Genomic DNA, 14,779 nt, shown 5'->3' with positions numbered 1-14,779 from the left:
ATTAAAAAAAAAAAAAAAAATCCAGTAGGGCAATTGCCATGGAGAATAGTTAAAGACTCTCATGCTTCAGGATGAGCCCTTTTGGTGGATAGGCCAGGAGCTTAGGCTGTATGCAGGCATTAAGACAATGTCTCTGCAGCTCCAGACATGCCTGGTCTAAGCGGCACACTGTCCAGACCTCATGGCACTTCCCTGTCTGGAGTCCAGGTGTAGCACTGGAGGATCAACACTGGACTGCTAACCACAGAGGTGACCTGTTGAGACCCACCAATTGCTCCATGTAATCAGCTGTGGGTCTTACATCGTCGCCAAGAGTCAGAACCAATTCGGACGGCACTTAACAAGAGTCCTAAACTTTGAGCAAACTTAAAACTTTTGTGAAATTGGGAAATACCATTATCTGGGGACATAGGAAATTCCCTTAAGGGACTCCTAGCTCTGGTAGCATAGTGGTTACGAATCGGGCAGCGAACTGCAAGTCAGCAGTTCAAAACTACCAGCTGTTCCGCGGGAGAAAGATGCGGCTTTCTGCTCCGGTAAAGATTTACAGCCTCGGAAACCCTGTACGGGGTCGCTATGAGTCGGAACCGACTCCACGGCACGGCACATAACAACGTTGATATACTTCGGAAGGTGGTATTTCCATCTCTCTAACCCTTCTTGTGGAGTTCTGCTGTGGCGCTGTGGGTTAATGCGCCAGACTGCAAAACTGTTTGAACTGCAAGGTCGTCGGTTCAAGCTCACCAGCTGCTCCTTGAAAACGCTATACAGGGTCGCTATGGGTCGGAATCGACTGACGGAGCTCTCACAACAACAATCTAATATACAAATAAGCACTGGCTGTGCCATATAGTTGCACCTACCTGCTTAGCATAATCACATTAGAAACAGTTTAGACAAATGAATGCAGACATTTTGAAATCCTCTGTGCAGAAGTTTAGACTCTCAGAAGATGGATTCCCTGCTGAGAATTTTATAAAATCTTGGGTAACTGATGTTTTAGAGTCCTGGTGTTGCACTGCAGTGCCAACCACAAGGTCAGTGGTTCAAACCCACCATCTGCTCTTCACAAGCCCTATACAGGGTTGCTATGAGTCAGAACCTACTTGGCCTCACTTAACTACCACCAAAATTTCAATCTAATTCTTAACATCCTTGATAAATGAGTCTGGACCTTCCCCAACCCCCTAATCAGGATACTGGTTTGCAGTTTATGCTTTAAATGGAAAGTTGTTGTTGTTGTTGTGAAGTGCTAAGACTAATTTGGAATTTTAGTGATCACTTTGAGAAAATTAGTTTCCATTTTTGTCTATTTCCCCACTTTTAAAATTTGTTTAATGTTGTATATGGTTAAGAAAAGTAGTAAAGTGCTTAGTAAAGTGGAAGGTTAGCAAAAAAAAAAAAAAAAGAAGACCCCAGAGGAGATAGATTAGCACAGTGGTATCAACAATGGGCCCAACCATAGCAACTGTGAGGATGGCTCAGGATCGGGGCACTGCTTCATTCTGTTGGACATAGGGTGTCACTGTGAGTCAGAAACAACGAATGAATGACACCTAAATTTTCAATGGTCTGCTCTTTGCAGCCTTTTCTGGATTTTCCAGGTCTGTTGCCTAAGCTTTTAGTGGACCAGATAAAACCTGGAAAGCTGTGCTTTGTTTTGGTGTTTAATGGGGTAACTCCATATTTTCAAGGAGCTCTGGGTCACTGTAAATTTTTGCGCACATCGGTGAGGGGTGCTTACAGTTATTTGACCAAAATTCTGAGAAACTGAACTCACCGCTTCTGACTTTCTGTATGCCCGTTTTGGATGGAATCACCAGATTTTGCAAGAAATTTACAGAGGAAACAGACAGCCATTCACTGCTTGTTTTGAAAAAACGTATCATTCAGTAATAAAGAGGGGAATGAATGCCACCTCTAAAGATTGGGCTGCAGTGAATGTTGGCATGCAATTGTCAAGACTTCTTCAGGAAATCACAGGCCAATTTTAAGGAGTAAATTTTAAGTAGGGGAACCTAACTGAAACAGTTTGAAACTATGTAGTTACTATCACCCTCACCTGGAATACCATCAGGTAAAACACAGGCAGTGAGTTTATAAACCTGTTGTTTAAACTGATTTCAGAAACGGAGCAAGTGTGTGAGCTTCATCCAAGATGGCGTTTTTTTGGATAAAATCAGTGGTAGGTCATTTAGGAAAGTGTTTGGAGATTCCGTTTTGAGGGCTTCTGTTTTAATCTTGAGAGCCTTCAATCTGCGTTTCCTTTTCCTCTCAATTAGTGTATTCTGAGTCTCAGCTGAAAATAAGCTGGTTCTTGTGACTCTTAATTAGGCAGTATATTTGAAGATTACATTGTAGAAAAATTGTTTATTTTGATTTGGGTAACAAGGTCTTCAGCAAAAACATTTATGAAAATAAAATGTTTGCCTCCAGATGGTATTAAATTAGATAATATTCTTTCAAGGAACACTCTTGATTTGATGACGTGTGCGCTTATGGATTAAATTGTTTTGATGTTTCTTCTAGAGGAAAAAAGACTCCAAATTCAAATATATTTTATAGGAATCTCTATGTCTTAAACAGGACAGGATAAGACAAGGAGAGATCCTCTGGATGTTGTTGTTGATGATAAGTGCTGCTGATTTCATTCCAACCGATAGAGATCCTATATCTGGTTTCTGAGGAGCAGCTGGTGAGCTTGAACCACCGACCTTGAAGTTCAAACCGACTTTGCAGTCCAGCGCACTAACCTGCAGCGCCACACCAGGATCAGTTAGATGAGAGACACCATTATGACCTCATGCTGGTGATCTCCCTCTTCCAAATGGTTTGTCTTTGTCCTATTTAAGACTGAATAAAGGGGTTGCTCTAAATATTTATTTGAATTTGCTAACTCTTTCCATATATAATCTCAAAATTGAAGGGTGAATTAGAGTTAACCAACGAAAGATGGACAATGTTTCCTAAAATGTGGATGTGTACACTTGGGGTGGGAGCACAGTGGTGGTGGTTATGTGCCGTGGAGTCGGTTCCAACTCATAGCAACCCTGTACAGGGTATCCGAGGCTGTAAATCTTTACAGGAGCAGAAAGCCTCATCTTTTTCTCCGCGGGAGAAAGACAAGGCTTTCTGCTCCCATGAAGATTTAAAGCCTCGGAAACCGTATACAGGGTTACTATGAGTCAGAACCAACTCAAAGGCACATAACATTACCACCACTTGTGACAAAAGGAGTCTTGGTGGACCCACGCTAACCAAAATGTTACATGGGAACATAGCAGCTCCATAGGATAAGCAATGGACTGTGAACCATAAGGTCAGTGGTTTGAACATACCAGCGAGTGCCTCCTCTGGAGAAAGATGAAGCTCCAGAGAAGATTTAAAGCCTTGGAAACCCTATACTGCAGGGGGTAGGGATTTTTTTTTCTGCCAAAATTTATAACATCATTCTGGAGTCATACAAAATTACCAACTTGAAAATTAGTTTGTGACGTTTGGTCAAACATTTAACTCACCCCTACTGTGATGGCATGTGAACTGCAAGGTGACGGTTCAAGCTCACCAGCTGTTCCTTGGAAACCCTATAGAGTCAGTACAAGTCGGAACCAACACGATGGCACACAACAATGCGATGGCTGGAACTGTGGTTGCCTTGGCAGGGCCAGACCAAATGATTTCACAGGCCTCATGTGGCCTGCGGGCCGCACGTTCCCCACCCCTGCAATACAGGGTCTCGATGAGTCAGAACTGACTGGAAAGCACTAACCACCACCACCAAAAAGTTAAAGATGGGAACCCAGCCACCTGTGACTCCATGGGAGAAAGTCCTGGGAATCTGCTCCCATAAATATTATATCTTAGAAAACTTTATGGGGCAGTTCTACTTGGTCACATGGGGTTCCTGAGTCAAAATCGATTTCACTGCATCCAGCAACAGCATGCGCTTGGAATAAAGGAAAGGATCTAAGGCTATGTGAGCAGAGTATTACGTAAGGTTGAGAAAGCCCAGCTTCGAACCAAAGACAAAGTTTCAGTTTGATGCTAGTATGTATTTTATATTTTTCTAATGTATGTTTATCTCCTTTTTTCCAAGAGGAAAGGCTTTATTTTTCAGATCTCTTCAACAGGTAATCACATCTAGAGTTTAAAATCACTGCTTTTTGTTTTGAAATTTTTGACTTTTTTGTTTTACAATACTTTTCCATTTCTAGCAAGCAATGCTGGTAATGTAAATTTTTCTTATGAATTCTGGTTAAAATTGAGATGAAATTTAAAGAACAAAATAGAGTCCTGGTGTGGCGCTGTGGGTTAATGTGCCAGACTGCAAAGCCGTTTGAACTGCAAGGTCAGCGGTTCAAGCCCACCAACCACTCCTCGGAAACCCTATACAGGGTCGCTAAGGGTCAGAATGGACTTGAAGGCACCTAACAACAACAACAAATACAGAATAGTACCAGTGATACGCAAATCTGTCACTACTGATGACAATGTTAAGCATATTGTTAATGCAGACAAACATTTTGAGGGGGGAAGTTTTGGAGCTATTTGGAATCCTGGGTTATTATTTAGGCTGGAAGAAGCAGAAATGGGGGGCAAAAAAAAGATGACCCAGTGAAATGGTTGTTCCAGGCCACAGAAAGGGTGGAGAACAGAAAGAATGTTCCTTTAAGTTTTCAGCCCTCCCTCCCTCCTTTCCACACAAACAGATACACACCAGTCCAGTTAAGTTGCATTAGAACCACTCAACATTCCAGGTTGTTGCTTGTTAAGTGCCGTTGAGTAGAGTTCTAGCCCACAGCGACTCTGTATATGGTTTCCCAAGGAGTTTGAACCTCCGACCTTGAGGTTCATATAGACTGCAGTTCAGCACGTTAACTCACAGCGCCGTACCAAGACTCCCAAGTTTACAGGTAGTCCCTAAATCATTGCTTCTCCCTATCTGGGCATTGTTGAGCTGAGATGAAGAAAGTTAGGCTGTCATAAAATTCCATGATCAAATTCCACAAGGAACACATCTGTAGTAAGAGAGAGGAATCACTACCCCTCCTCAGCACTGCAACTCAAAGGTCAGCGGTTCCAGCCCACCAGCTGCTCCGTGAGAGAAAGATGAGGTTTCCGGCTCCCACAAAAGACTTAAAGGCTTGGAAATCCTATGTAGGTTCCCTAAGAGTCGAAATCTACTGCACGGTACTTAACAATAAATCAAGCTTCATTCTGGGCCCCAGTTGTTTCCCCAAATGGTCCCCATCCCAGGCTACAGTGCAAAAGAAACTGAGGCACAGGCAGTATAAGAGGCACGCACGAAGTCCTCCTCCAAACCTCGCTCTCCCCACAAAAAGTCCTTTCCTCTCCTCCATCTCCCCAGAGGCCAAGTTCCCCCGGGACTCACACCCCGCTCCTCCCGCCTCCGCCAGCTATTTGGCTGCGGAAGGGTACACGAACCCTCCTAGTCCCATCCGAGCCGCCGTAGCGCCCGCGCTGCGGGAATTCAGGAGCCCCGGTCACCAAGGCGACGGGCTCCGCTGCGGGCTGCGGGCGCCAGGCAACCCCCAGAGGCGCTGCGGGCTGGCGGCCAGAGCGCTGGAGCCGGCGGGACGGCAGGTGAGCAAGACCGAGGGGGCGAGCGCTGGCCAAACGCAGCTGCCGGCGTCCATGAGTCGCAGTGGGTGAGGGGTGAGCTGCAGAGGACCCCCATGGGGGGGAGGAGTGGCCGACCTTTGTCCCTTCGGCCTTGGGCGCCACTCCCTCATACCCTTTGACCCTCGACCCGCGCTGGGGAGGTGTGTTCTTTTGGCCGTTATTACATTTTGGGGTCATAATTTGGCCTGATCTGAAGGTTTCTTAAAAAAAATACAACCACCACAACCATCTTATTATTCGGGATCCGGGAATAAATAACTGAAAACCGTGCGGAAAATGTAATGTGTGCCACTCTTCTGAGGCCAATAAGAATTAACTTCTTTGGCATCAGTTTTTTCACCAAGCAAATATATATTTGAAAGCCTTGTAATAGGTGAGTCGTCTGTACTTGGAAGAGTTTTGTTTTTTTTTTAATTATTATTATTGCTATCACCATGGGGGAGGGTGCTCATCATTGATCATTTATCATGTGCCAGGGCCCCTGCTCATCTTCAGGGGTAAAGAAGTGAAGGAGACATTATGCTCCGGAGAACTCAGGGGTTTAGGAGGGAGCTTACCCAGGGTTCATTATGATGCAGGCAGGGTTTGGACGTACAGGGGCTATGAATGCTTGGATTACTGGGGGGTGAGACTGACAAGGATAGTCAAAGATAGATTCAAAAGAAGGCGACTGGTGACTTGCAAAGTCTGTGTTATCCAGAAGCCAGTGAAGTACTGTTCAGTGTTCTGGGCAGAAAGTGCAATCTGTGCACTGCCCTGGGGGAGAGTGTGCAGGCTTCTTGGGAATCTGCAAGGCTTTCCAGCCAGTGAGAAATGGATTCTGAAAGATAGAACTGGTCTGGCTAGATGATATTTGAGAGAGAAGCAGGTTGCCATCCTGAAAGACATTCCTTGTTTTTCTTTGTAAATTTGAGGAGTTGGACTTTATCTTGGGGGTGGTGGGAAGCCATCAAAGGCTTTAAGTTGGATCTGGCTGTCTGTTTTTGACCAGAGGTATGATTTCAGAAGGCTCGAGGCTTTTTGTTGTTCTCACTTGATCTGAGCACTCTCTTAATCTTTTCTTCATCACGCAGTCGTTCAATTTATGATCATCTTTTAAAAAGTGTTTATTGAGCACCTACTCGGTGCTGGGCATTGAGGGAAACCGGTCCCTGTCCTTACGAAGATTATAGACAAATGAGGAAAATAAGCATGAAACAAATATAAGTATGATGAGTGTACTGAAAAGAGGAACCTGTTAAAGTGAATCTTACCTAGTTTGGATGTTCAGGGTGTTCCCTATAAAATGTTCAGCAAGAGAAGTGGAGTAGGGTGAAGATAGTATTCCACTTGTGTTCAAAGGTACATGTATGGAGATGAAAGCAGACCAGTACAACTGGAACTTAAAGATCAATGTTGGAAGAGAGATAGAAAAAACTCAGATCATTGTGTGGCTACTGTGTTGTGTGCAGTTGGTAGAATCTTTCACTTAGACTATACCAGGAAGAAAAGGCCTGAGAAGTAGGAGGAAAACTAGTAGGGTGTAGTAATGAAGGCAAAAGGAAGAGGTCAGTTTAGCTGGATGTTGCTGAGATGTCAAATAAGATGAATTAAAAATTAAAATGTATCTGTTGGATAAATAAATGTAGAGGTCACCAGGGACCTCACAGCAGATTTGGTGAAATGGTGGGGGAGGAATCTATAATATCAGCAGCTTCAAAAGGTTCAATGTAATGGATCAGTGGGATGAGGAGAGAGTGGGATGTGAGAAAATAGAGACAAAGTGTAGGCAGCTCCAAGAAGTTGGGTTGTGAGGAAACAGAGAGAGAGAGAAGGCTGGAGAGCAATTAGGGAATAAGGTGACTTTTTTTTTTTTTTTTTAAAGCATGAAGAGATTTGAGCAAGTTTAAATGCTGATGCAAAGAGCCAGTAGAGAGAGAGAGAGACTCAGGAGATACAGAAGATGATGGGGAGTCTCAGCTCACAACTTCCCCGAGAAGGTGGGAGGGAATGAGCTCCCCAGCACAAGTGGAGTGCTTGGCATTTAATACGCGTTTGATAGTGTCTACTTTTTTGGAGAAGTAAAAGCAAGGTAACTGCAGAAAAGGAGTGGCACCAGTGTACTGTAGCAATAAGAAAGAGTAATAATGTAGCTATGGAGAGAAAGCTCCATATTCCACATCGGCAGATCCCATGGCCCTTGAAGTCGATACCGACTCACAGTGACTTTGTATAGAGTTTCTGAGGCTATAAATCTTGACAGAAACCGAAAGCCTCATCTTTCTCCCACAGTGAGGCTGGTGGGTTTGAACTGCTGACTTTGTGGTTAGCAGTTCAGGGCTTATTCTGTGAGCACCAACAGGGCTCCTTAGATCAGCAGGCCTTTTTGGTAAGTGCTGTCGAGTCTGTTCAACTCACAGCAACAACCCAGTATAAACTTTCCAAGGAGTGGCTGGTGAGTTTGAACCCCTGACCCTGTGGTGCAAACCCACCTTGTGATCCAGTTGTGTGTCCTACAGCACCACACCAGGACTCCATATCAGCAGATCGCAGACATTTATTAAGTTAATATTGTGTTAAGCTCTTTTCATACACTGATTTCTCAACTAAATCTTGGTTACAACACCTATGAGATGTTAAGTGCTGTCGAGTCGATTCTTATCCTAAGCGACCCTGTATAGGGTTTCCAATGAGCTTGAACCCCCTACCTTGCGATTCAAACAACTTTGCAGTCTAGTGCATTAACCCACAGTGCCATACCAGGACTACCCTCATTATTCCTAGTTAATAAATGAGAAAATTGAGGTGACATGTTTAACGAAGGTCACATCAGATCTGAGTCCAGGACTGCCTGAGTCTAGAGCTTTTACTCCGAACCAGCGCCTAGCTGATATGATTATACACCTCTGCTGTGACTATCTGCTCAGAGAATGTAAGAGAATTAACCTTTTAGAACTGGGTATAAGAATCATCATGTTTTTACACAAATAGAATGCACCACACACCCCCCCTTACACGTTACTTTTCTATGGGCTTTATGTGCCGTGTTCATGTGGTCACGTTGTGTGAGGGAAAAGTACAGTAATTGGATAAATAGCTACAAGGTAGATAAAAAGCAATAGTTTTATACAAGTAATGCTAATGAGCTAATGTAATAGTAGGAGAAAGGACAAATGAAAACTAAATTGCTAGGAATAAACTTAAAAATGTGTCCAGTCTGGTTGGTGTTCTTAGTTACTGTCAAGTCGATTCTGACTCATAGACACCCTGTATACAGTTTCCAAGGGAGCTCTGGTAGCGTAGTGGTTACGAATCGGGCTGCGAACTTTAAGGTCAGTGGTTCGAAACTACCAGCCGCTCCGCGGGAGAAAGATGAGGCTTTCTACTCCTGTAAGGATTTACACCCTCGGAAACCCTGTACAGGGTCGCTATGGGTCGACTCCGACTCGAAGGCACTTAACAACAACAACAACAACAACAATACAGTTTCCAAGGAGCAGTTGGGGGATTTGAACTACTGACCTTGCAGTTAACAGTTCAGTGTTTATCCTGCAATGCCACCCCAGGACTCTGGCCTAGCCCCAGAATGACAGCTGTGTGTAGCTGTGTTATTTGGGTTTGGGTAGGAGGTGGTTTTCCCATGGGAAAAATCAGGATATTGATAACAGAAAAAAAGGGCAAATAAAAAACAAAGGTCTGTCACAAGACATAGTAAGAAAATTTGCAAAGATGTTGATTATGATTTTATAATATTTAAAAACTGAAAGTAATCAAGCTAGTTAAATTACAGTACAGGGTACAGTCATAGGGTGAATATTGTCAACCATTGAAAAAGTATGAGATTGGAGCTATATAATATATATATTAGAAAGATGTTTAATTTACATCATTTGATTAGATCTGAAAAGCAGGTTACAGTACAGCATGCTTTTTAAGAGCATTCACAGAGTTTTATATATTTATAGAAAAAGTGTCCAGTAAGATAAGTTCTTTATGAATATGAAATCACAGGAAGACTTTTATACCTTTCCTTATTGCCTTCTTCTTCTTTTTTTTTTTTTTTTTATGAGCATGAATTGCTCTTATAATCAGTAAAAGCAATAACGATATATTCTGTTAGGGGAGCTGAGGGGAGTAAAGGTACAAAGAAATAAAGAAAGGAAGGAAGCTTGATGTAAGGCAGAGTAGTAGTGGACATGGATGAAGAGGCAGATTTGAAAGATTTAACTGATTTGACAGGATTTAAGGACTAGCAGGTAAGTCCTTCTTGGCCAATAGGCAAGAAGGGGCCTCAGGATTGGAGGGCCTTACACTCAGGGAGGAGGGAGGAAGTAAGGCTGGAGCCTTTGGTCAGGAGTTTGGATTTTTTCCCTGACAGTAGAGGGCAACCATTAAAAGGGAGAAAAATGACTTAATTGGATTTGCATTATAGAAAGATCTTCTTGGTTCCCTCCTTCGGAAAACTGAAGTCTTCTTTATTAAGTGCTTTACAGTTGGTTCTGACCCATAGCGATGCATTGTGTAGGGTTTCTGAGGAGCAGCAGGTGAGCTCGTACTAAGTAACTTTGCAATCCAGAGCATTAATCCACAGTGCCACACCAGGACTCGGACCTTGTGGATAGAAGGATGTGTTGTTAGGTGCCATCGAGTCAGTACCGACTCATAGCAACCCTATGCAAATAGAACGAAACACTGCCCGATCCTAAGCCAACCTCACAATTGTTGCCATGCTTGAGCCCATTGATGCTGCCACTTTGCTAATCCATCTTGCTAGGGGCCTTCCTCTTTTTCTCTGACCTTCCACTTTACCAAACATGACATCCTTCTCCAGAAACTGGTCCCTCCTAATATGTCCAAGTATGAGATAGAGCCTGTTAAATTTTCCTTTTTGTTAGTTCAACTTGAACCTTTGTAGAAGCTCCTTGTTAATGTCCTTTTATTTAAGATGCAGCATTAGTACTGAAAGATACATATCTACTTTCCTGAAAACACCTGGAATATTTTAAACAAAGTCTTATTTAGATTACATCGATTCAGAATTGTGTTCAGTTTTATCTCTACAACACAGTCTCCTGTAAATTTACTTTCTACCTTTTCTAGAGGAAGTATGAATAATTGGGAAAGTAACAAGAAATATAAACAACTAAAGTTGGAGAACTTGATTTTAATGCAAACATCCTTAGCACTTCTCTTGGGAGGAAATGGTCATATAAATAAGTAGTATCACATTAGGGAATTGTTGTATACCATCCCATTGGTTCTGATTCATAGTAACCCTGTATAGGGTTTGCAAGGAGTGGCTGGTGGGTTTGAACCACCGACCTTGCAGTTAGCAATCTAAAAGTTCTTAGGGTCTAGATGGATTCAGCCCTTACCCAGCTCCATTTGTACAATGCACTCGTCTGTCTCTGCTTCCAGAGCAGAGAAGTAACTGCTAGCCTAACAAGAGCTTTGCAGTTTGTAAGAACTATATGTTCAAAATATGCAAATCTATGGTCTCATTCCATTCCTCCTAACAATTCTATGAGGTAGGGATTACCATTCCCCTTTTTAGGTGATAAAAATGAGGATCAGAGGACTCAAGAGACAGTATCCAGTTCCCACATCTAATAAGGCCTGAAATGTTGGATCCAACTTTTCTTTTTCATTTATTTATTTTTCTTAAATGTTTTATTGTGAATTGTGTGATAGTTTACATGGGAGAACATTAATTTTACATTCATTCTATCGTATATTGTCTCATTGCCATGGTTACAATCCCCTCCATGCATCATCAACAAACCAAAGGGTATACCCTGCAGTCCTTTCCCCGTACCCCCCAGGTCTTCAGCACACAGTCGCTCTCCCTCTCTGGATCTAAAGTCTCCATCTGCTCCATCTCTCCACGTCATCATCTCTGCCTCCATTTCAGGCATCACTGCTTCTCTGGGTAGGGTCCCGCTCTCTGCTCTTCTCCCTTGATGGTTCTAGGGACCTCCGCTCCTAGACTGCAAAGTTAATCACTCCCCTCCTTATTATAAAACATCTACCTTTACATTTCTGACCCTCACAATCAGTCATGATAACAATTATTCACTATTGTATCACTAGAGACCCATCTGCATTTCATTGCATCAGCCCCGCCTAGTCAGATTGAATACTACTCACTGGAGATTCTACCTTCCTCCAGGCCCTCTGGATCTAGGTTCCCTCTTGAAAGCTTGTAAGCCAGTCACTTCTTGCCTTTGTAGCCCTCTGCCCTCATTTTGGGTAGCCAGTATCCAAGTTGTCCATCCCTAGCTTTTCTTTTTATATTTTACATTTTATTAGGGAAATTTTAAGACATATACAGTAAGTAGAAAGGGTAGAGGGGTTTTCGAAAAGTTCATGAAAAAATTCCAGTATCTTTTCATTCCATTTTTCCACGAACTTTTTTGAAGCCCCTTCTAAAATTCAAAATCCGAAAACCTCCCCACAAGGTAGAAAATAAGTTTATTATTGAGTGCTGCAGCTGCTATGTGTCATCAAGTCAATTCTGACTCATAATTTATGACACTGGATAAGGTTTCTGAGGCTATAAATCTTTATGGGATCAGCTGGTGGATTCGAGCTGCTACCTTGTGGTTAGCAGCCCAATGTGTAACTCATTAGTCTTCCAGGGTTCCTTTAGTATTGAATAACAGTTAATAATTTTGCAATCTCTATGGCAGGCAATCTGCTACCCAGATGGCAAAGACAGAAAGAAACCTGACCCTTTCTGTAAGCAAGTAGATGAAACTCATTTCATAGATGTTCTCAAAAATAATTCGTTCTCAAGCCAGGGGATTTAATGGGACCATTTCTCACACATAGTTCATCCTGAGTTAATCTAGCATTTGGGGTAACCATCGGTGTTTACTAATTACCTTTATCCAAAGGAAAAGCAAATGTGTCATACCTCTATGACAGGAAATAGTTTTGCAGCTTGGAGCAAGCATCATCCGACGGTGGGCCCCTCTCCTCCCTTGGAAACCAGTAGACAGGGAAGCTGCCATCCTGGTGATCACATTTCAAATATATGGCTTCCGGGTCCTGGAGGAAACATTCCTTTGTAGTAAAACTGACAAGATTATTTATCCTTTGAAAAGGATGTATATATATTTCAAAAGAGCTAGAGAAAGACTTCACAGTTACATGGGAAGAGTCTCTCTCTTTTCTACCAGAGAAAATGAATTTTTTCCTTCTGGGTTTGTACTTAGCCTTACAGTAGTATATTAGCTATATGCCCACCTCCCAACTCTAACAGTTATCAGTATATGATCAACCTTCCCACTTTATATTCTTCTAAAGCAAATCCTGTCATTTCACCGGGGTCCTGGTGTGGCACTGTGTGTTAATGCGCTGGATTGCAAGGTCAGTTTGAACCACAGGCTTGGCGGTTCAAGCTTACCGCCTGCTTCTCGGAAACCCTGTAGAGGGTCACTATGAGTTGGAACTGATTCAAAGGCACTTAACAACAGCATCATTTCATAGGAGGTGTTTTGCACTTCCTGTTGCCATGTATTGGGAGACATTAAGGTCTAGTGATCTCTGTGTCGTGAGAAGATTGACCGTTGGCATCAGTTAATGCTAGCCTGAAGTTTCCATCAGTCCACAGAATGGTTTTAGCAGCTCCTCATGCAGGAAAATCACTCAAGAGTATCTAACCACCACCACAACCATCCTGGCCAAATCTTGTATTTTATTTGCGGTAGCCAAATGAATCCAGGTTCTTTGATGTGAGGTCTGTTTATTCCCATTGTCTCCTGATTAAAGGCATGTTTTGGCACACTGTCATATACTCTGGCACTTAGAGAAAAATCCCTCAGCCTAGTACATTCCAATCTACCAGAACTCTGTGCTATACACTGATTATTCACAGCATCCCTCTCCTTCATGGGCATGTGTATTTGCAAACCACAGTGGAAGGGCTGCCTGTATTTGTTTTTCAATATATTTTAGTAGATTGAAAGATCATTTGGGAGACAGAGGTTCCAGCATTTCCCCCCCTAAATTGTAGAATAGAAAGAACGGAGTTGTTAAGTACCTTGGAGTCGGTTCCAACTCATAGTGACCCTGCACAGGGTTTCTGAGGCTGTAAATCTTTAGGGGAGCAGAAAACCTCATCTTTCTCCTGCGGAACAGCTGGTAGTTTCGAACTGCTGACCGTGAGGTTCGCAGCCCTATTCGTAACCACTACTCTGCCAGAGCTCCTTAGAAAGAACGGAGTAAGGAGGAATATTATTAGCCTGCAGCTCATGTGTGTAAGGATCAGGTTTATTTGATAAAACTTTTGTTTCTCCTATCTCTATATGTCTGAGCCAGGATGTAGTTCTTATTGGTGTCTTGATGAAAACAGTTGGAAGGATCATAATTGATAGTCACATATTCAGTTGACCACCATGAGTTAGCGCAAGTTTCTTAGTCAAAGATTCAATTATGTTCAGTATCAGCTACTTGTAAAATCATACAGTACCCTAACCTATTTTAGAATTCACTTTAATGGCTTTTTGGGTGATGGTGTCAGTTAAACAGAAAATTGCATTACCCTCAGTGACCTACCCCTTGAATATTAGGGTTGATAGAATGCAAGAAGAAATGTGAGCAGTTTGCTGTCTGGTATTTTCACAGACGCTGATTTTTATTTTAGTTCTGTTACCATTGAAGTAGAAAGGATGATTCCAGTCAACACTGGCATTGTTAGAAGGCATGCTTCGTCATTAGTATGAGTTGGTGGAGGAAGGCAGGAAGTCAGGACTGGGCTGCATTTCATGATGGAGAAATGGTTTCAACCCGTACGCTGATATTTGGAGCTGTCTGGGGGCAGGGAGAGCCAGACCTCCCATGGCAGGATGGTAGCAAAGGTAGCCCTAATATTGTTCCTAAGGAGCTCTGGTAGCCTTGTAGTTAAGAGTCGGACTGCTGACCTCAAGGTAAGCAGTTCAGAACTACCAGCAGTTCCACGGGAGAAAGTGAGATTTTTTTTGCTCCCGTAAAGATTTACAGCCTTGGAAACACTGCTGGGTTGCTGTGAATTGGAACCAACTCCAAGGCACACCACCACCACCACCAATACTGTTCCCACTCTATCACAATTGGCTTAGGGTGTGAGTGAGTGGAGGAGTATGTAAGTGCCACCAGCGAGGAGCACAGGCTTTAG

Source organism: Chrysochloris asiatica, unplaced genomic scaffold (genome assembly GCF_000296735.1).
Source record: "Chrysochloris asiatica unplaced genomic scaffold, ChrAsi1.0 scaffold00023, whole genome shotgun sequence".
In the NCBI taxonomy this organism is placed as follows: domain Eukaryota; kingdom Metazoa; phylum Chordata; class Mammalia; order Afrosoricida; family Chrysochloridae; genus Chrysochloris; species Chrysochloris asiatica.
The sequence above is the reverse complement of the archived record's forward strand: the minus strand, read 5'-3'. Positions refer to the sequence as shown.